The sequence below is a fragment of the Diorhabda carinulata genome, chromosome 4, assembly GCF_026250575.1.
Source record: "Diorhabda carinulata isolate Delta chromosome 4, icDioCari1.1, whole genome shotgun sequence".
NCBI lineage: Eukaryota > Metazoa > Arthropoda > Insecta > Coleoptera > Chrysomelidae > Diorhabda > Diorhabda carinulata.
Genome location: NC_079463.1, coordinates 8,177,687 through 8,199,146, shown reverse-complemented (window position 1 = coordinate 8,199,146; position 21,460 = coordinate 8,177,687). Strand labels below are relative to the sequence as shown.

The window sequence follows — 21,460 nt, the reverse complement described above, 5'->3', positions numbered from 1 at the left end:
TAATTGCGGATCTTTTGATTGATTTCATCTTCTGCGACTTCTTGTATACCCAGCTTGAGGTTATTCGAGACGTCACCGGAAAAAAGTATTTTTTCTTAAGAGAAGTTCATTTCCAAAGACACAAGGTCTTCATTTTTAATGTGCCGATGTAATCATGAAAGTTTTCTAAGCATATAGAAATACAGACGCAGTTTTGTTAGATTTGGAACCTGTACGTTAAAAATATCACGCGTCACCACCATTGCATCGTATATTCTCCCAATAAAACAAGTGATTAGAAATTAGATTTATAACCCCCTTGATTAGTGAAAGAGCTCAGAGTTGATATTGAAATACAATGAAAAATATCTATCTACTCATCTCTGGGAACTCAAGTGCTAACGAAGTTTTTTTATGTTTGGAACCCATACCTTTAAAAATGAAGATGTAGCCTTACCAATAGAATGATCATAAATTAGGTTAGGTTAGGGTTTTGTTTGTCATGATACGAATTTCCAATTGGTATTATTTAATATTTAAAACAATTTATAACCACGTTAGCTAGTGAAAGCTCAAAATTGACATAATCTTCTAAAATACAATAAAAATAGGCATCATCAATCATCAATCATACGCAATTTATTACGAACGAATACCAAGACTCATCAATAGTAGGTGTAAAATATATTTTTAGTCAAATAGAATGAGTTTCATAATAAATACATAGATTTTTGTACACTTTTCACAAATAATTTTGTGTAAATTCAAAAATTACTGTACGAAGGTTATTTGAAAAGTTTTCGATCTAACACGGAAAACAAACTATCCCAAAAAACGGTCGTTATCAGTTTTCTGGCTTATAAAACCGTCTGGACCATTTAGGAGCAGGCCCCCCATTTCCAATCCACTGTCTTGCCTGTTTTTGTTTCAATAGTGTAGTGGTAGATCCAAATTTCATGTACAGTTATGAATCGGTGCAAGAAATAACTCATTTTGCTTAAGCTGCATCAATAAGTATAAAACCTGGAAAATGTTCATTCGAAAGCGCTTTTAGTCCAAAGTGAGTAAACGGCGCACTTGCATGATTCTTCAGTCAGTATATGGGTTATGCGCCATTTTGATATGCCGATTGATTCTCCTATCTCTCTAACCTCAATCTGACAAGAATAATTGGTGAGATCTTCAGGTTGAGAGTGGAGACTTTTCAGACGACTAAGGATGCTACCAAGATCAGGATTTCTAAAGACAGTATTCATCATTAGTTTATAAGCATGGGGCAGAGCTGCATAGTATTATAATATATTAAAAATATACGTATTTCTTCCAAGAAGCAAAGAATAAGGTCAAAATAAAATAAATGGGTTATGTAGAAAGTATGGGACATTTCCATTCGACACCACAAGGAGCGCTTTGACCACTTTTATTTTGGTATTTTCGGATGCGGTATTATGCGATATTTGAATTTGAAATATACGCCGCAATTGAAAATCTTTGGACTGAGTGCAGATTATGATTGTTGGGTAAAAACTTGAAACCTTGGAACTTATAGGCAAGTATATTAAGTGTACGAAAACAGCGTAATAAATGGTAGGTCTCTTTAGAAATGGTACATTCATTTTAAATATGGTTAAACTAAATTTCATGATGAAAAGAAAGTAGACGCCCTACCATTCTGAGTGGTGAACTGGTTACTAGAGTTTTGTGAAAACCTTTGTTTCGCGATAACGAAATTTTCGATTCTAAAAGTATAACATAATTTATTCTTTGAAATTATAAAACAGAAGCTAAGCTACCACAAAATTTGTGCAATATGGGTAGCAAAATTGCTTACTAGTACGGTCAAATTAGATCAAAACATAAGAATGAAGTTACATCAATTCACAATAAGCTGAAAACCTGCTTTGACAACGACGAAGAGCCGTAGTGCACGTTACGAAGAAATCCCCAATACTGTTTAGGATTATCACAATTGCTTCAATTTATTTGTTTACTATGTAAAAACGTTATGATATGCTCACTGCAAACTACCAAGTGCCGATGTCTTTAGTAAAGCCAATCAGGTACCTATGCTCGAAACTTTTAACGTCACTGATTAAACTGTAGAATTTGTGGATAAGTTTGTTCTCGCGTATTTGTATGCTGGGTAGTCACCACTCTTCCAATTTCAAGCACCAGCAGCATACAGAATCATTCGTAATACCTAAAACAAGAAGATGGCATCTTAGATGACCTTCTTTGGTCGAGCTATTCGAATTCCATATTAAATTTTTTTCTCAGAACACCCTACGGTATTCTGTTAGCAAATGGTAGCTACTACAACTTCCTACATGAGTATCGGAAGATCATTCAAAGCTTAGACAAAATGAAATTAGACAAGGTGTATCTCCATTAACTCGAAACCCAATATGTAATGAACAAGCGTTATAATAATATCTCCAGCTTCATTTCCAGATCTGAATCAACTTGGCTATTATTATTATTAGTGCCACACTTTTAATAAACTTCGGGCTGGTGAAGTTGATTTATATTGAAAAAAAATCACACAAAATAAAAATAATGTGTGAATAAGGTTTTATCAGCATTATCTAAATACGAAAAATTTGAGCAAGATTAGTTACTTTTCGAATGATAAGAGCTTAAAAATGTCATTTTATACACACTTAAAACCATACTTTAGGGATTTCATTTAACAATGCGGATTATGAGTTAAGATAACATACACCTAAAGGGATTAAACTTGTTGAACTTATAATAAAAATATTTTTTTATGATGCAATTTTAGCAGATCGTTTTATCTAAGGCAATAATTGACCTTGAGTTTATTTTAACCTTTAGACTGAACCAATGTGTAAGCTATTTTTAAACTTAAGCGCAATGAAAAATTAATTTGATAAAGTTCTGCTTGTTTGCGTGGCGTGCATACACAGCAGTCTCAGCAAGGCGCAGAGCAGAGTTTTCACACTTCTTACTTTTCGGAAATGGCCATTTTACTGTTAATGTAAAAAACGACAGAGTGAAAGAGAATTTCGGATGCATATTAAGACTTAGACGAATGGAATGTTTCTAAAATTGTACTCAAAACTGAAAGAACATGAACTTCACTATTATTTTAGAATGTCAGTGGATTATTCAAACCAGGTTAAACATTGAGGCATTTTACAAAATCGATTAAATATCCTATTATTAAATACTTAATCGCTTTTAGGAAACTGAAGCTGCTGCTGAAAATGGAAGAACTAGTAGATTCAGAGTAACAAACACTTATGGCTCATAGAAATTCTTGTAATATCTTAAGACGTTTTAATCCTAGGTTTTTCTGTATTGATCTAAATAATGGTGACGAAGTATCCGTGATTTAAGATTCAGCTGATTCTTAAGGAGAATACCATTGATACCTGCGCGTAAATAACAAAAGTTAACTTGAGCATTATTTAACAAAAGTCTCATATATACTTTTTAATTAATTCGATTTAATGATCGTACTGAGTTGATTGTATTGGATGAAAGCATGATATGACAAGTATTTAGGGGTAGTGTGGATACTGCTACAACTTATTGACGCTATATACCATCAGTTAATTTTTATTGATGATAATGTGAAGCCACAACGACCTGCGGTGTTTTTAGAAGAAATAGAAAATTAAGATTTTCCTCATCTACTGTTCCCATCCAGGTCCTCTAATCTGTATGACATGGAGCATGCTTGGGATAATTACAAATACCGCGACCGGAAACCTGCACAAGACTTTAGAATTTTTCTTTCACGAGTTTGCGCAAAATTTACTGGACAAGTTGAAAGTATGCAAAGATGTGCATGCCTGTCAATATTTTATTTTTGCAATGGGGGTATTTTATATAAAACGAAAAATTATCTTTCCAACCATTTTGCAATCCTATAAACTCATTTATAATTGGAAAAGGTCTGGATATTAAGTATTGAGCTCAAACTATTAAGATTCAGTGTGAGTCAATTAAGCTTGGCTTTTTCCTAAGGTTGTTTTGTTGAACATTTAAAGTATTTGACGTATCCTTATCACACTTAACAGAATACAATTACTATCTAAGTATAATTTTTCGATTCTTCGAATATTTTCGTAATATCTGATGTATTTCCCCTTCATGAAAATAAAATCCAGACAACACAATGGACATGAGTCATTTAGGCACGACAGTCACTTTTAACTTAAGGTGGTCTTAATCTCAAAGGTGCAAGTCGGTTCGAAGGTCAGAGATTAGGTTATAGGATATGAAACAACAAGATAAATCAATCGACTTCCAAAATTTTTATTTAAATTACAGTTTTTTATTTGAAACAAACCAAACTATATTTATTTTTTTAAACGTTAATTAAATTACTGAAATGTTTTGAAAACATTTTATGAACTAAGGATATCTGGATGTAAATCATAAATTGGAGCTTTGAAAAAATTTACAAGCATTAATTAACCGTCTCTTCCTCCTCCAAATCCAATGTAACCAACGGCCAATTTGAGGTTTCTATACTGTTGAAGCCATGACTTGGTCATGCTGGTCAGCTATTTATATTTTGGGCCATACACTGCTCGCATTACACTGTTTAATATCCATTATAGAATGGCAAACTTGAAACCTATAAAATTACAATAGTCAATTAACGTAAAATATTCTTTTTTTCATTAGTAAAAATCATAAAAATGAAAGTATATAACGACCATTGTCTACTGTATGAAAAGTAAACAACTATGTGAAGAATCTCACTACTCAAAAGTTCTTTCAACGTATATTGTGGGCACACGTGCACACACCAACAACGTCTTCAACATAATGCATGCAGCGGAGAAAGTTTTTTACATAATTCGTGTACTAATTCTTGGAGAAAGGTCCAGCTGTCTCGTATCCTTTATAAATCTATGCGAAGAAGGACATTCCACCATCCACCTGTCATTTAAACAGGTTCTCATCCTCGTGTCACAGTTTTGCGTAGACTCCTTCTACTCCCCTAAGTTCTATGGGAGGTCTTGTTAAGAGTTAGCCTGTTGGCTATACACTCTTGTCTTCTTGGTTTTCTGGATGTCTTATTGTGTGTATTGTAGTTGCCTTGGGTAAACTCTTTACAACCTTCTTCGGCAAGAAGAAATCTTATCTGACACGTCGTTTGCCGCCACTTCAGCTTCGATGGAATATCAATTCAATGCAAATTTCTTCGTTTCCGTCGAATTATTTCAGCCATCCAAGAATTATTATAATTTATTGTATCGCTTGTTTTATTTATGGTTTTATTTTATTTCTTAATGGAATAGCCGGATCAAAAGAAACTATTATCACAAAAAAGTATGTCCTACGCGAACATCTTCAAACACAAAAAATGTGAATTTACTTCTTGTAGAGTCATCTGAGGTTCTTCTTCCACCATTGCCCATCAAATAAGGCCTACTTGAAATTGAATTAAAGTGGATGGATCGCAATGGGAGCGAATTTTTGAATATAATAAGGAGTAATTCTCAAAATAAGAGACGGAAAGCTAAAAGAGGATCTTTCCGTGTTATCAAATCAGGGAGTTAATAGATGATTCAGTATTTGAAGAAAAATGAGCAAATCCCTGAAAACGATGTGGCAAATTGTCAATAAGTTGATAGGTAAGAGTGAGTACAAAGAATTTGTTAGAGTTGTTTCTGGCTTATCAAGCAATGGAGGTTGCAACATGTCAAGCTAGATTCATTTCCTAGACTCTCATCAGAATGTTTTTGAAGAACTGTGAACGATTTGCGTGGAGAGAGGTTCCATAAGCCCATTTAACAGCTGGAAACGAGCTATAAGGGCCAATGAAACCCAAAGATTAGAAGATTTTGCTACTAAATCCACAACTAAATATTTCATAATTTTTTTAACTAGGTTATTTATTTTGTATTCAGAACTCAGTATTATTATTTGGTAATTCTATAAAAACTTAATTTTTGTCATTTTTTGATTTATAATGATAGATTTGTTTTTTAGCAGTACCGTTTTGACAAGATAAGCCGTATTGAAAACGGATTGATGATTAAGAATATTATGTTTTAATGCCAAGTTTTTTTCAAAAGTAATACCCGTTGATAGAAGAAGATAAAATAGAGGAGTTACTTTACATGATTCCAAACTTTATTTACCTTAAAAATATTACTGAATATTTAATTTTTGTTCTATTTTATTTTAGAAAATTTTACTAGTGAATCGAGTTAGTTTACGAGGTCTGGCTATTATATAACTAGAGGCCCACGCCAAAAAAGACTTCGAACACTGCTTCGATCGATGGAAAAAAATGTATGGAAAGGTGTGTGGCGAGGGAAGAGGATTATATTGAAGGGGGGCATTCGAATGTAGAATAGACCTCGTATACTACCCTCATGTCTAAAGTATTTTAGCTAAACATTTTTTTATACCGTATAGTTGTTAACTTTTATAAAACATATTCAGTTAATCGCTTTATTACCTTGATTTTTTACAGGTAAAGAAATATTTTAGAAGATGGACAATAGAACCATGGGCGCTACAGTCTTAGGGTCAAGTGAACAGGTAGCACAATAATCAAAGTTAGACAACTACTTAATTTCTCTCTCTATATATAAATATACCAAGAAAACAATATTCACAAAAATATATACAAAACTAAGTTGCGCAGGCCGAATTTCTAGGAGCAGCGTAGCTTCGCTGAGATCTGGCCGTTCGAAATCTGCTTGCTTCGTTGTCTCGAGAAAGAAAAAGAAGACAATTTAGAAGTCCCGGGCTCGAAGGATTGTTATTTTATGGAGGAATTTGTTCGGAGAAACCGTCGAAGGAAAAAATTAATGTGTACCTGTATTATGTACTTTTAAATTCTACTCCTCATTCTTCTCCTTCTAATTTGAGTTCGAGTATGCTTTTTCTTCTTGAGTTCTTCTTCTTAATAAGAAATCATCACGAAAAAATGTCTTTGTAAAACCGTTCAAATATTCAATAAACTATTAACTTGATATTAATTTATTCATTTGATTTCGTCGACTTTATTTTAAATCCCTTTAAATCTAAAATAAGTTGATGATTAAGAAACTATTTCTAATTTGATGATAATCTTACTAAGAAGTAATATTCAAATATCATATACATGATCATATAGGGCGATACGTGATATATTTTATGGGAAAAATGTCTTTCTATTGTCTAGTCGAATAAAAGACAAAACGAAATAGTTAATTAATTAGAAAAATATTATATCACCCGTATTCAATTTCTATAATCTCTACAAAATATTAAACAAAAAGCACCTGTACAAACGAAGGTTACGGATACGGAGACAGTACACATCGCATTCGGAAAATTAAAACACTTCGTAATCAATTAAGAAGCAAAACAAAAATGAATAACACATCATAAACCCTTTTTCCTTACCATATGTACTTTCTCAACAACGATTGACTTATTTTAATAAATATGATCTTAGTATTAGTCATAAAGGACATAATATACTATTCAAATGTTTCACTGAACTAAAATCTGAAACACCTAAAAACAAAAGAACTAATATCATATATTAAGTACCTTCTAATGATTGTGACGCTGTCTACATAGGGCAGACAACTCAGTAGTTAGAAAACAGACAAAAATGTCTTTTGCACGAAAAAAATGCAACTACATTACCAAACGGAATGAAATACACGGAAAAGAAAAGGAGTAACTTTATTGATGGCTGCAGTAAATTTTCGAGATGTAAAAACTAAAGAAAAATAAATTTTTCTTGTTAAACCAGATTTTTATTTTGATATTCATGATGTAGGTGATCTATTGATCAATACAATTACGTTATTTCAAACTGCTCTCCATTAAAAAGAGACCTAAACTCAAAATAAATTATCACGAAAAACATATCAAAAGATCTAAGAAGTAAAAAGATAAGGTTGGGTTGAAATTTATAGGTTAGATAAGGTTAGTTTGTTACCTATGACAATTTCTTTTATAAAATTTGTTTTTTCAGGTACTAAAATATCTGCATAGATTACAGTAAGGTTATCCTAATCAGTTTTTTTATTGATAGAATGATCATTTTGTTTTCTGTAGTTATCTCAATTGTCAAGACTCTGGCAGAATTAGAATCCATACAATGACCTTCATAGAAAACGTGTGTGGCCAATGACCATCTGTCGGGATATAATTTGATGTGTTTCTAACCGTTGGTAGGGATCTACTCATCATATTCGCACGTCTTATCAAGGCTCCGTGCCTAGTGTGAAATCCGTTTGGTACTCACCAATCAGTTCTTCTGCATATGGGAGTAATCTTTCACTCAAAATAAGTATATGTGAATGCTGTGCATCAAAGAAATATATCGCGATAAGTTATGCATGTTAATTCGTCTCCTTTCTTGTATATTGGGATAAAGATGCTACTTTTCCAATCTTGCGGCATTTCCTCTGCCGATCAGATGTCCATTAATAGTCCGTGAAGGTGTTCGGTGAGTTCCCTACCAGCTGTTTTATATCGTTGGACTGGGTTTCCGAATACGTATGAGTAATTTGAATGCCATTTTTTCTGACGATTACATATTAATAATAATTAGTATCATGCCATTAAAAATGAAAATGTGAAATTCATTCATGTAGGGAAGCGGGGGGCTAGTTGTAACAATTTGTCGCTTCTTGGCTATGAAAGCTTACTTGTTTCGAATTTATGAAATCTAGCAGTACTATTCCAAATAACAAATATTCAACTATCGATCACAAATAAATTTTTGATAGAACCTGTAACGATTTTTGGTAGAAACGGCTTTGAAAAAAAACTGACGAATGTTACAACTTGATTGGAGCTAGTTGTAACAGGCTTGGGGCAAATTGTAACATTAGGAATTGAAAATCAGTTTTATATTTTATAAAGATTTATTTGGCATATAACGTGTTGTTTATTTACTTAAACTATTAAGGCATTTTAGGCTTACAGCCATTTATAATCTTAATTGCTTCAATAATCAGATTTTTGATTTATTTAGCATTATAACAAACTTAGACATTCAAGTTTTATTCGTAATCTAATATGACAATAATCAAATATTGTCAAAAACATGGCCTTTCTTAAACTAGAAAGGAACTTTAGGCTCACAGCCAGTAACAAAATATCAATTTCTTAAGTAATCAGTCTTACGATTGACGTAGGTAAAATATGCAATCAGTCTTCATCAGAAATACAATTGAGACAAACAAATGAGATCTTATTACCTGTTGCACATTTCACATGTGCCCAAATCTTATTTATAATGCATTGTATCCACTCCTCGTTTAAATTTTCATAAGTTTCTCCACAACCTAAGAAAAACCATTCTTCGGGCTCAGATTCTGAATCAGAATTTAAAACTTTCTTTTCTACTTTTTCTATTCTTTGCCTTTTAGCTATTTTTATCTTATCTGTTTCCTCTCGATCTTTTGCCTTTTCCTTTACCCTTCTTAGTCTCTTGTGTTTTCTTTGTCTTATTTAACTTTTCTTCGTGTTCTTTTTGTAACTCGTTCTTCTCTGGCGTGTCTGTGAGAACACGGCATTTTCTTTTATGTTGAGAACGGTTAGTCAATTTTCGTGGTGGAGCTTTCGGGCCTTATTTTAGATTGAGGGAAATCATTTTTCTTTTGAATACCAGAAGGTCCAGGAGTTGACTCAAAGTTCGATTCACCCCCAGGTAAAGCTGAAGTTTCTGGATTACAATTTTCCATGGAACTTATGATTTCACTGACACTTATATCTAAGGAACAATTATCAAATGAATCTATATAAGGAAGATCTGTTGTCGAGCTGGAGGCAGTAACGTTCATATCTGTTTCAGATTCTTTGCTTGCAGGATTTGGCTGATCCGAAACATAAGATGGAACAAAATCTGAATCTTGAAAAATATCTGCATTTAGAGGCCATATACCCGTTGCTTTTAAACAATTCATAATATTAGAATGATTCATTGCAAAGAATCCTTACCGATCCCAGGAATGTCGTATATGATCATCGTTTTCCCTGGGTTGTTATGCATCCACACTGTCTGTGTTCGGCGTAAGTAATTCTTGAATGGACCATAAACTCCAACATCCAACGGCTGCAGATTATGTGAACAGTGAGGGGAAACGATAGCACGATAACGTTACTTTCCTTTGCTTTTTTCACCACGTTAACTTTAACAGCGATCTATGAAAATTTTTAGACATTATGATGTTTATGATATACAGAATTTTTTTCAAACGTTTGAAACTTTTGAACACTCCATCCCTTACTGTTGTCAGTCAACTTGCAAAACGTTTCAGTTTGTGGGAAAATATTTATATTGTTCGTCCTCAAACCTTCTCAAATATTAATGAGCACGTCTTTGGATTCTACGTAATACTATTGAACTCAGATTTTCAATTAGACTAAAATTTTAATCTGATATCAATTGTCTTGCAATATCTTTGAATCGATATTTTTCAAGTATTTCCATTCATTATTATTTTTCGTAATAATTATTTGTTAAATATAATTATCGTTAATGTAGAATTCCCAGAATTATTTAAACTTTTGAGAAAATTGAAGTATCTCTTTATATCTATCATTATTTATAGAAATATCGAAAAAATACTAAAAAGAAACAAAAACTAATACTTGAGATATAATTACAAATTATTCAATATGGATTACACAATTAATGCATTGTGTACATAAGAAATATATTGCGAATAGTCACTATCTAAAAATACTCCTTGAAACTTATTTGATTTAATTTCATCCGAACAAATCTTCTCGGGATGATAGAGAAGGAATAAGAAATTTTAAATTTTGAATGTGAAACGCTTCAATTTCGAGCCAATCTTCGATTCCTTCAGACGTATAATCAATATCTCAAGAGATTTATTTCCTTTTTTAATTTAAATCTGTATTGAGAACGTAGAGTAATTGTACGATGATGATGTACGAAAATTAATTTTTGACCGACATTTCTAGAACTGCAGAGTTGCATTATCCAAATCGTAGTAGTCGTGTTCGCGTATTTTTTAAGTATTTACGTTTGTGTTTATAAATTTTAATCATATGGCATTTTAGAAAAAAATGCATTTTCTAATAATTTCGTAATCCAGTGCGTAATAAATATGATTGATAATAAAGTGAGGTAATTATACACTTTCCCGGTCACCTGGTTTTTTGGCTCTAGAAAATCGAAAAATGATCTTGGTCTCAAAATGTTCCATTTTACGGCGGATTCATAAAAAAAAAATAGTAGAAATAGCTGGAATGAAAATTTCTCATAGTTTTACTGTTTTAAATCGTAAAAAAACGGTTTTGCAAAATAATCCTTTACAAAAAATTATCTCATTATCAGATAAAGTTCTTATATTTTTTTTGTATTCTACATAAATTAATAAACAATTTAAAAAAAAATCCAAAAAGAATGATTTTTTCAGTTTTTATAGCTTAAAATGAAATCGATGAAAAACAATCAATTTTCTTGAATAGTTTCGTACTATATTCTTCAATGTTAATAGTTTTTGGACCATTAAAAATCGAAAAATAGATAAATTTTATAATTTTGGTCTCAAAATGTTCCATTTTACGACGAATTTATGAAAAACACGGGGGTAGTGGCTGAATTTGCGGTTTTTAATAGTTTTAAACCTTAAATAGTAGAAAAACTTTTTTTTTCAAAATATTCTTTTTTCTTATGTAAATTGCGAAAAAAAAATATACGAACTTGATTCCACGACGTCAGAAACAGTTACGAAGGATTATATGTAGAAAGTCATTTTTTTTGCATTCAGTGTCATGAAACTGTAAAAAATATTTTTTTTAATTCTCGTATTTTTTTTATATATCCGCCGTAAAAAGGAACATTTTGATACCAAGATCATTAAAATCCATCCATTTTTCGATTTTCTAGAGCCAACCTAACCTAACCTAACCTAACCTAACCTAACCTAACCTAACCTAACCTAACCTAACCTAACCTAACCTAACCTAACCTAACCTAACCAAAAAACCAGGTGACCGCGAAAGAGTATAATTACCATAATTTTTTGTAAAGGATTATTTTGCAAAACCGTTTTTTTACGATTTAAAACAGTAAAACTATGAGAAATTTTCATTCCAGCTATTTCTACTAATTTTTTTTATAAATCCGCCGTAAAATGGAACATTTTGAGACCAAGATCATTAAAATCCATCCATTTTTCGATTTTCTAGAGCCAAAAAACCAGGTGACCGTGAAAGTGTATAATTACCTAAAGTGAAAATCGCAATCACACAAAATTAAGACTAAATATTTGATATATCAATGTTTATGTTTGTCTTGGTCACAAACCTCTGCAGGTACTATAATGACAGATGAGTGCAATAAAGATTCGGTAAATATAGTTCAATAAAGTTGTGTTTATTGGACGAACGCAAAAAAATTAATTTGCAATCTTCATTTTTGGCTGGTAAGAAGTGTTATAAGATTATTAACTTTTAACTTCTGCGTCATAAACATTATAGTTTCATTAATTTTCAAATATTCTAGAACAAAATATCCTTCGATTCGATGTTGTATTATGAGTTAATCAAACTTTAAATCCAGTGTTATTTTCTATCGGTATTTTGAACTTCTTCATATACTGACAATCCCTGAAAACAATCCTGTTAAAATGATGTAACTCTCCCCTAGTTTACCCCTGCCGGATTCGCGGTAGGTGGAGCCAGCTGGCCGACTTGTTATCATTAGCCAGTGGCCTGGATTGGGAGGAGTCAGCATGTCTTTTGTTTGCAAGGTAAATAATATTTTGCACAATCTACACACCTTTAGAAAGCACAGACTGTGACCAACAGTTAAACGAAATCTCATAACGTTTTTCACATTCTGACGTGTCTTGCGGCTCTCGTATACATAACTATGGTTTAACATGGCATGTAGAGTGCTAGAGGAGAAAGGGTCGGGGGGATGTTATATTAGATTCATCCACTCTTCGACGCTTGACTACCCTCTTGGAAATAATATGGAATGCTTTGGCTTCACTCCTTTGTTTAGCCCTTACTGGTTTTGTTCGCAATTTGCCTTTAGTTCTTATGTAATTTTATTTGCAATTTACGTGCCTATTTCTGAATTTCTGTACGAAATTTAGGGATAAAAAGTTATGGATATTTGTTTGAGATATAATTAGATTCGTTGCCACTTTTCTGTTGGTATATGTACCAATGAATAAGTAATATGTATTTAATAGATTGCAATTTGTTTTCCACATATAGTAAATTTAAAATAAAAATTGTTTCATATGAAAATAGTTATTTTTCTAAGAAATGCGGAAAGTGATACTTTCCCGCACGCGACTGCAGTTATCAAGTGCGGGAAAGACACTTTACGCATGAGTTAGGAACATTATTTTTTCTACGACCGTATATACAAAAAAGTATACCAACCCATTTTTCTAAAATTATTTTATTCCAACAAACATAATAATATACAAAACTTTAACTAAAAACAACTAATTATTGTAAATATTAATATTGAAAACACAATTTGTTGCATTCTGTAGACTAGTAAGAATTGCCGGTCCAGTGGAGTTATTTCAACTGGAAGGTAGATGACGTCGTTGAGGATGGCATCGGTTGCAGGTCGCATAAAGATGACGGTGACGGTGACGACAACGGTTTTAAGTCATTTGGCAGGTAACAGCTCGGAATTAGTTTCATTTGCAGCCTTCAAAATGGCTTCGGGAAGTTCTTCGTCGGATGAATCCATTAATATTATTGTATCGGATTCGGTTTAATGTGGTTTAATTTAGAAGAAGATTGCACTTATTCGGTCACTTCCAACACGTTTTGAACAACTATATTATATTTTCAAAAAATTGAGAATGCTACAAAAAGCTAGAAAAGGTTTAAATTTTATCTGATGAACTATTTCGTCAATATTTATTTACCTGTAGTAACAATAGTTATAATCTCAGAAGTAAAAAACTATTTAATAAGGTCAAAATTTACATAATTTTGAAAACTAAACTAAAATGCGTGCGGGAAAGTGGGTTAAAACGCACGGTCGCAGAAAAAATATTTTTATACGTTCGTTCACGAAAGAAATAAATTACCTTACAATATGGCTAATTCTAAAAACAACTACGAGCTCTGTCTCATAGTCTGAAAGGCAGTGACATTTTTGGATGAAAAAAAACATTTTAAAAAAATACCTGGAAAGGTAGGTATGTTAATTAATCTAGGTGATAGAAATATCTTGCATGTAGGTACATTATTCATATTATGAACATAGACTGCATGGCATTCTCTGGATTCAGCACATAAAGAGGAGGATGAATTGTGAAAATCGAAAAATTGGAGTATCGAGCCATCATCAACTACCTATATTTAAAAGGGTTAATAAGTAAGCAGATTTACGAAGATATGCTTAATACCCTTGGTGATCAATGTCCTTCGTATGCGACCGTGAAAAAGGACTGCAAGCCTCAAAAGAGGTAAATTTTCCATTGAAGATGATGACCGATCGGGAAGGCCAGTTTCTGTGTCAGTCCCCGAAAATATCGATGCATGTCATGACATGATTTTATCATTGGGCTAAAACAGATATCTGAAGCACTGAATTAAATCAAAATTATTACAAAATGGATCCCCAAATGTTTGAATGTTGACCAAAAGCGTGCAAGGGTAGAAGCATCGAGTTGTAGACTTCTTAAACCGAGTTGTTACTATTGATGAGACTTGGGTACATTTCTACGATCCAGAACCAAAGCAACAATCGATGAAATGGCCATACTCTGGTTCTCCAAGACCTGTGTCCAAAACCCTGCTGGAAAAGTTCTTGGTTCAGTTTTTTTGGGATTTCCATGGAGTAATCATGATTGATTTTTTGGATAAAGGTAGAACAATAACTGAAGATTACTATTCGATATTACTGACCACTCTACGGGAAAAATGAGAGAGAAAATACGCAGAAACTATCCAAAGGTGTTTTGTTATTGCAGGATAAGGCCCCTGCACACAAATCTCATGTTGCCATGCAAAAAATTCGTGATTTAGGGTTTGAATTACTAGAACACCCCCCTTATTCACCAGATTTGGCTCCGTCCGACTATCATCTCTTTCCTCAACTGATCGTGAATTTTCTTCCATCGAGGAGGTAATAAAAGCTGTGGAGGTCTGGTTTGTAGAGCAAGGAGAAACATTTTTTTTGTTTTATGTTGAGTAATAAAATATTTTGACTTTGAAATTTTGTATGGTTTTATAGTAGGCTAAGAATAACTCAATATATCATCGTATGATAATAAATATTCAATAAAATATTCTGTATAGTTATATATTTAAAATATTTCTTATCCATGTGGTAGATAAAGTTGTTAAATAAACATGTTTTTGTAAAAAATCATTACTTTTTTCCTTGGTAAGTGAATTTGTAATTATTCATGACACTACAACTATATAAATATGTACCATAATTTGAGGTATTCAGTAGATAGCGATTATTAAAATTTATCTATTCCACTTTATCTCCAAAATTCATTGAGAGACATAAAAATACAAAGATAGCTTTCATTTAGAAAATCGAATTAACTGCATGAAGTTTATCTTGTATTTTCTTCTACTTCTCCAAGTACCATCTTCGAACTATGGTTGGCGACTATCATTACTATTTTTATTTCATATAAGTACAGCTGCTCTAAACTATTGGTTTGATGTGCAGTTAAAGCTCTCTCATAAGTTTCGCAGCCATGATATTCTTAGTCGTCCTCTACTAGTCTTTCCCTCTATCTTTTCCTGCATAATCAATCTCTGGAATTCGTATCGTTTTCCCCTCATTACATGACCGAAATACTCTAATTTGCGGACTATTACGGTAGTCAATAATTGCGTAAAACTTCTTCATTTGCGATTCTATCTGTCCATGACATTCGTAGTATCTACATTTCAAAGGCTTCCAGTTTTACCATTATTGCTTTGTTTAAAGTAGCGGTCTCCATTCCGTACAGAAGGAAGGAATATATGTAACATTTTATCATTTTCTTTTTCAAGTCGATTTTCGAGTTTTTATATCGAAAGAACTTTTTAATTTTTTAAAATGCACTGCTAACAATTTCAATTCTCATTTTTATCTTCTCTTCAGTGCTGTCATTTCTCAAATTCATCCACGTCCCGAGATATTTGTATTTCTGTACTTTTCAATATGTATCTAGCATCATTCAAAAGATATGAGCTCTTGCTTGTTCCCATCGTGGACAGTGTTCTACGTTGTCCAAATTTCCTCAATTCTGTCAACGATCGGTAGCAGATTTCATTCTTTTGTAGAGGAATGACTAGACACAGCGTACCCAGAGAGTGCTAGTGTCGACTTCACCGAAAGGTCGATTTATCCACGTTTTTATATACCTATGGAATTATCTTGTAAGTACATCGTCCATTTGTACCAGTTGCCCAGCGTTCTTTCCAACAAGTATGTAAGTAGTTACGTGCACTGTTCCCATCAACTCCTTCGTAAATCGCTATTCTTTAATTAAGAGGTCGATTGAGGGTATATCAACCATCAATCCCTAGGTTTCAGCTGATATTGTCCTATAGGCGCTAGCTAGCTACTCTGATCGACATAAGTCTCTGGATCCCTACGAATCTTTTCTTCAGTCGTTTATTATTAGTAACTGAACCCCACAGCAACAGATATTAGTATTCGTCTTTTGGTAGCTTTTGTACCACCCCCATTGGCCATAAGAAAGAGAGCTTCGAGTCCAACCATACTCCTGGGTATTTCACAGATCTCTTTGAGCTGATTTTAATTTCCTGCTTCCACAGCAGCTTCTGTCTTCTCTGGTGCTAGTCTTAGACAGTTATTTTCCATCCAATTTGACACTATTAGTATTCTCAGATTTAGTTTTTCTACAAGGTTCATCTCTTCTTTAAAAACAACCACCAATGCTAGGTCATTGGCGAAGCCTATCATGGCAACGCCTTATGGCATGTCTTCCATTAACAAATCATCATATAGAATATTTCAAAGTGTTGGGCAAAGAGCAGAGCCTTATAGAACGCCACTATTTATTTCTATTTTTTTATTTTCTCATATTCGACTATAATTTCTCGTTCAGAAAGTTATGATGCTATTAGCGTAATGTATTTAAAATATTGTCCGATGGTGTCATATCTCAAAACATGTGGCATAAATAGGAAATCTGCAGACACCAATAGATAATATACATAATATATAAAAATGTTTAACTGAGACCTTTTTCTACAAATTCGGTGTTCCGACCATTTTGCCCGACCCTGTATAATATTTAGCGAATGTTAAGGTAGAAACAACTTATTATGTAACTTCACCGAAACTTACAGTAGGATAACATCATATTATTAAATGCTAATGACCTTCATCCATCGAAGTATTAAAAAAAATCAAAGAAGGTAAATAACGATTATCGTCGCTTAAGATCTAACAGCGCGTAAATAAGACATAACAACTTTTCAGAAGAACAAAAAAACAGTTTGTGTTTATATTATACATTTATATTTATATTTTTTTTGAAAATTTTTGTATCAGTTGTCTAGAGATACATCTTTCGATTCGCTATCGAATGACATTTTTAAAAGGCATTATTTGGACTTACGCGGTGTTAGAACTTAAGCGACTTATCTTTCGGTATTGAGTTAAAATCTTTCTACATATATCTAAAAATACCTATGCCGTTAGGTGAGTTGGTAAGAATTGAAAAAAGCGTGACAAAAGTTGAGGTATTCAAAACCATTAAGAAAATATATTCAGTAGTTTTTTATTCGATCATATTAGTTTTGGGAAAAACCTTCGACTTTAGAATTTTTGAGGATATACAGAAATTTTAAGTAAAATATTCATTAATTAGAAATTGATCTCCTACTTATATTGTAAACATATGTTGCATATCTGAGTCGACAGGTAACTAGAATACTTGTTCATTTTTCTAAATTCTCAGATATTGTTCGAAAATTTATTTAGTACCATAAATAGATCTAAACACACCGATAAAGATATATCATATACTGCTACAAATATTTTATTTTTCCCTGCTGATATAAAGATTAATTGAACTTTTTATTAGAACATAAACATTTAGCTTTATATAAACATTGAAAATCGATGTTTATCTGCATTTATTGTTATTTAAAAAAATACGAGCGATAACCGCTTAAGTATCATTTCTAGAGATCTCAATGAAAAATCCTACTTTTTGTAGATATACAGTTCAACAAAAAACAATGAGGCCCTCCGCACGCGGGTCGACTCATTTGCAATTTGAGTTTGCAACTTGACTGCGCAACGCGCAATCGGAATCATGCAATCGAAGTTGTGTAACCTGTTTGCAACTTCAGTTCGGCTCGGACGAGTGAAATTATATTTTTATAATTTTACTTTATGTAATGCTAGTTTTTGAAAATGCATTCTAGCAGTAGTGAGTCTGAGGAAGAAATGATAGATTACTATCAGTAATCTTTTTTTTTTTTAAATAACCAGGAAGGTGGTAGTTGTACAACACTTCATGCTTCTCCACCTCTTCAACAAAAGAAATATTGATTGATTGAGATTGATCACTCATTTTAAATAATATAACACCTTCCGCACCCGTGGTCTTCTATTGTACGGCACGCAACTACGCGACTGAGATTGCAGGCGACCAGAAGGCAGCGTTGCCTGCAACTCATGCGATTCACGTTGCCAACTGGATTTGAGTGTTGACGACTGGTAGTTGAGGACTCCCACTGTGAAACACGGACAAGGTTGCGTGCGACTCCTGTTGACAATTCGAATTGCAAATGAGTCTACTAAGGCGATCTCCCTCTTCTGGATAACTATAACCAGAGTACATCTGCTGGATGTATCAACAATCTACAAATACTAACAGGAATTCTATCGGGGCACTGTCGCCTGGAGACGCTAGACCAAGCGAACAATTCGGCGTCCAGGTTTTGTTGCACAAAGGACGAAACCTCTATCCACTTCGCTCGAAGTGTGAAACACTAAGTAGCTCCAAAGCACTACACCTGGATGCGTATGAAATAGAAGATGAAGATCTCTGGCAATTAAAATCATCCCAAATTCAAGACTTTTTAATAGGAGTGGGATTGATGGATCAGCTGAAAACACTGAATTCTTCAGTATCGCAGCAAAAAATGAGGCACAATAAATCCAGATATCGTACAGTCACTTCTGATCCATCATCTAAAAATCATTAATTATTGTTTAATATTTGAAAATATATGATATAGTGTTTTTGCTTGATTATATACCCCGACTTTCGTATTTATTTACAGTGCGGTAAATGTGTTTCTCATCGCTGAAAATGATTTTCTTCAAACAGTTACCAATCACTTCTGCTTGTCCAATCAACCATACTAACAAGGATTAAAATGATCAAGAGTAATGACCATTTGTTGTGCACTGCAGTGAATCGAGGTTGACCGTTCTGCTGCGACAGAACCTCGAACAGCAGCAATGTTCTTCGCAGAATTGTTTTCACATTTTTGTTGAAATTTGTTGTTGACGAATTTTGTTCGAATATGCTGACTAAACGACCAGTTTCAGGGCTTCAATAATCCTAACGAGCTGTTCAATTGTGTACCTATCCATAGTTGCATTTGGGAATAATGTTACAAAAAATTGAACAAAAATATGTGTCCCATAATTAATATCGTGCATTATAAGTCAACCACCCAAAATGTATTAGCAGAAGATACCTAAAACATCCACCCTTCAACGCAATATTTAACTTTCTCTGTTTCTGGAATTTGGCTTATTACAGAAATTTCATTTCAAATATATTCCTAACATGTATACCTTTAACCCTCAACAAAACCTCGTAAACCCCGTAGAAAAGCAATTTCGTTGAGGTTTGAATAAGAGTTGGCGGCAGAGTAAATAGAAAATAGAGCGAGTACAAAGCAATGTGGCGGTCGTTGGCGGTTCACAAAGAGATGGCGAGAGGCAGCGGAGGCAGGAGAGAAAACAACTGAATATTGTCGCCAGGGGCTGCAGCTTCTATCGCGTCGTTTTAGAATATATTGCATTGTAAAGAGAAAAATCAGCCCTTATGTTTCTTTATTGTCTTTTCTTGTTTCGAGTATATCAACCGTTCTAGATATTTTATAAATTCGAATGCAGAAATTAATCATGAATGAACTCAATATATAAAGCATAATAATTGAGATAGCAATAAGAATACGATAATATGAAAATGCACTTTCTTCTGTTTAAAAACATATAATAGTGCTTTTAAAAAATACTATTAATGTTTAAAGTGAACGATTACAATATAATAATGTTATACAAGAAATGTATACCTCACTTTTTATTTTAAATAGTACACTGTATATATAATCAAAAAATCCCTGTATAAAATGCCAAATCTGATTCTGTCCCAATTGCTGGTCTCGATGAGCAAGCGCATGCAATACAACAAAAAAACGAAATCAGTAGTCACTGTGGTCCAACGCGTGGTCCGTTTTAATCTCTGTTGTGATAATAATATCTTTAGATGGTACCGTATATTTAAAGACACCGGCTGTCGTTACATAGAAAAGAGTACGCGTCAATCAAGATTAAGATAGTGTTGAGTGAATATGAGTATGGGTATAGTACAAGGAAATCCGTTCGAGAGCTGCATTTGCAGTTCTAAAACATACATGACAACGGAATTTTTCTTTTGGGGTTTTTATGTCATTGTCAATAATGTGCAAACCTTCGTGGACAAGCTAACTCACATAATGTGTGTAGGAAGCGCACAGAATCCTCACGTGGTGGTGCAAGTACAACAAGCCAAAATTAAATATTTTTGTGCCGTAGCTCAGCGGAAAGTTTGTTTGCTTTTTTGGTGAAGTAACTGCCTCAAATATACTCTCTAGATCCTCTTGTTGGGCTGGATCAGTTCCCATAGTTCATGACTACACCTGATCGCTTATTTCCTGCCACAACTTCGTATTTCCTGTCTTTTTCTGCCAATTTATAACTACTACTCTGCTTGGATCATCTTCTACTAGATCTGCCGTGTCTTTTTGAACCAACGGGATCCCATTGCATCATACTCCATGCTATATATTTTGTTTCTTCTCTCCATGTAGGTATATTCTACCTCACTTACTTTTATTTATCTCATTATTGTTCTGATTATCTTTATATTCATTTTTCTCATTTTTTCTTTATCATTTCTAGTTAATGTTTCAGCTGAATACATCATTACTGATCTGATCATCATTTTATATATGTTGACTTTCGTTCAATTTGTTAGTAGTTCACTTTTTAATAACTTATTTGTATTAATTATTTTTTCTTAAGTATCATTACTCCCGTCTCCTATATTACTCGTTAACTTTCACCTTTCCCGTTTGACATTGCTGTCCAAATCTCATTATTTTTGTTTTGTTTTCATTTATTGTAAACCCAAGCGTTTTCACTCTGTAACTATCTCATTTAATATTGTCTCTATAATAGATCTTTTATTGGTTACAAGTAGTATATCAGTGTAAGCGATTATTCGTCTACTACAACTACATAACCTTAAAT

At 33.1% G+C, this 21,460-nt stretch overlaps 1 long non-coding RNA gene across 1 annotated transcript in view; it reads right to left on the bottom strand.

The window, feature by feature from the left end:
• Window positions 1-4,523: 4,523 nt before the first annotated feature.
• The window catches only part of LOC130893464 (uncharacterized), a 170,008-nt gene continuing 153,071 nt past the window's right edge, over window positions 4,524-21,460 (bottom strand). The window contains exon 3 of the long non-coding RNA XR_009059211.1: window positions 4,524-4,588. This is a non-coding gene — a long non-coding RNA (uncharacterized LOC130893464). The remainder of the gene's footprint in view (window positions 4,589-21,460) is intronic.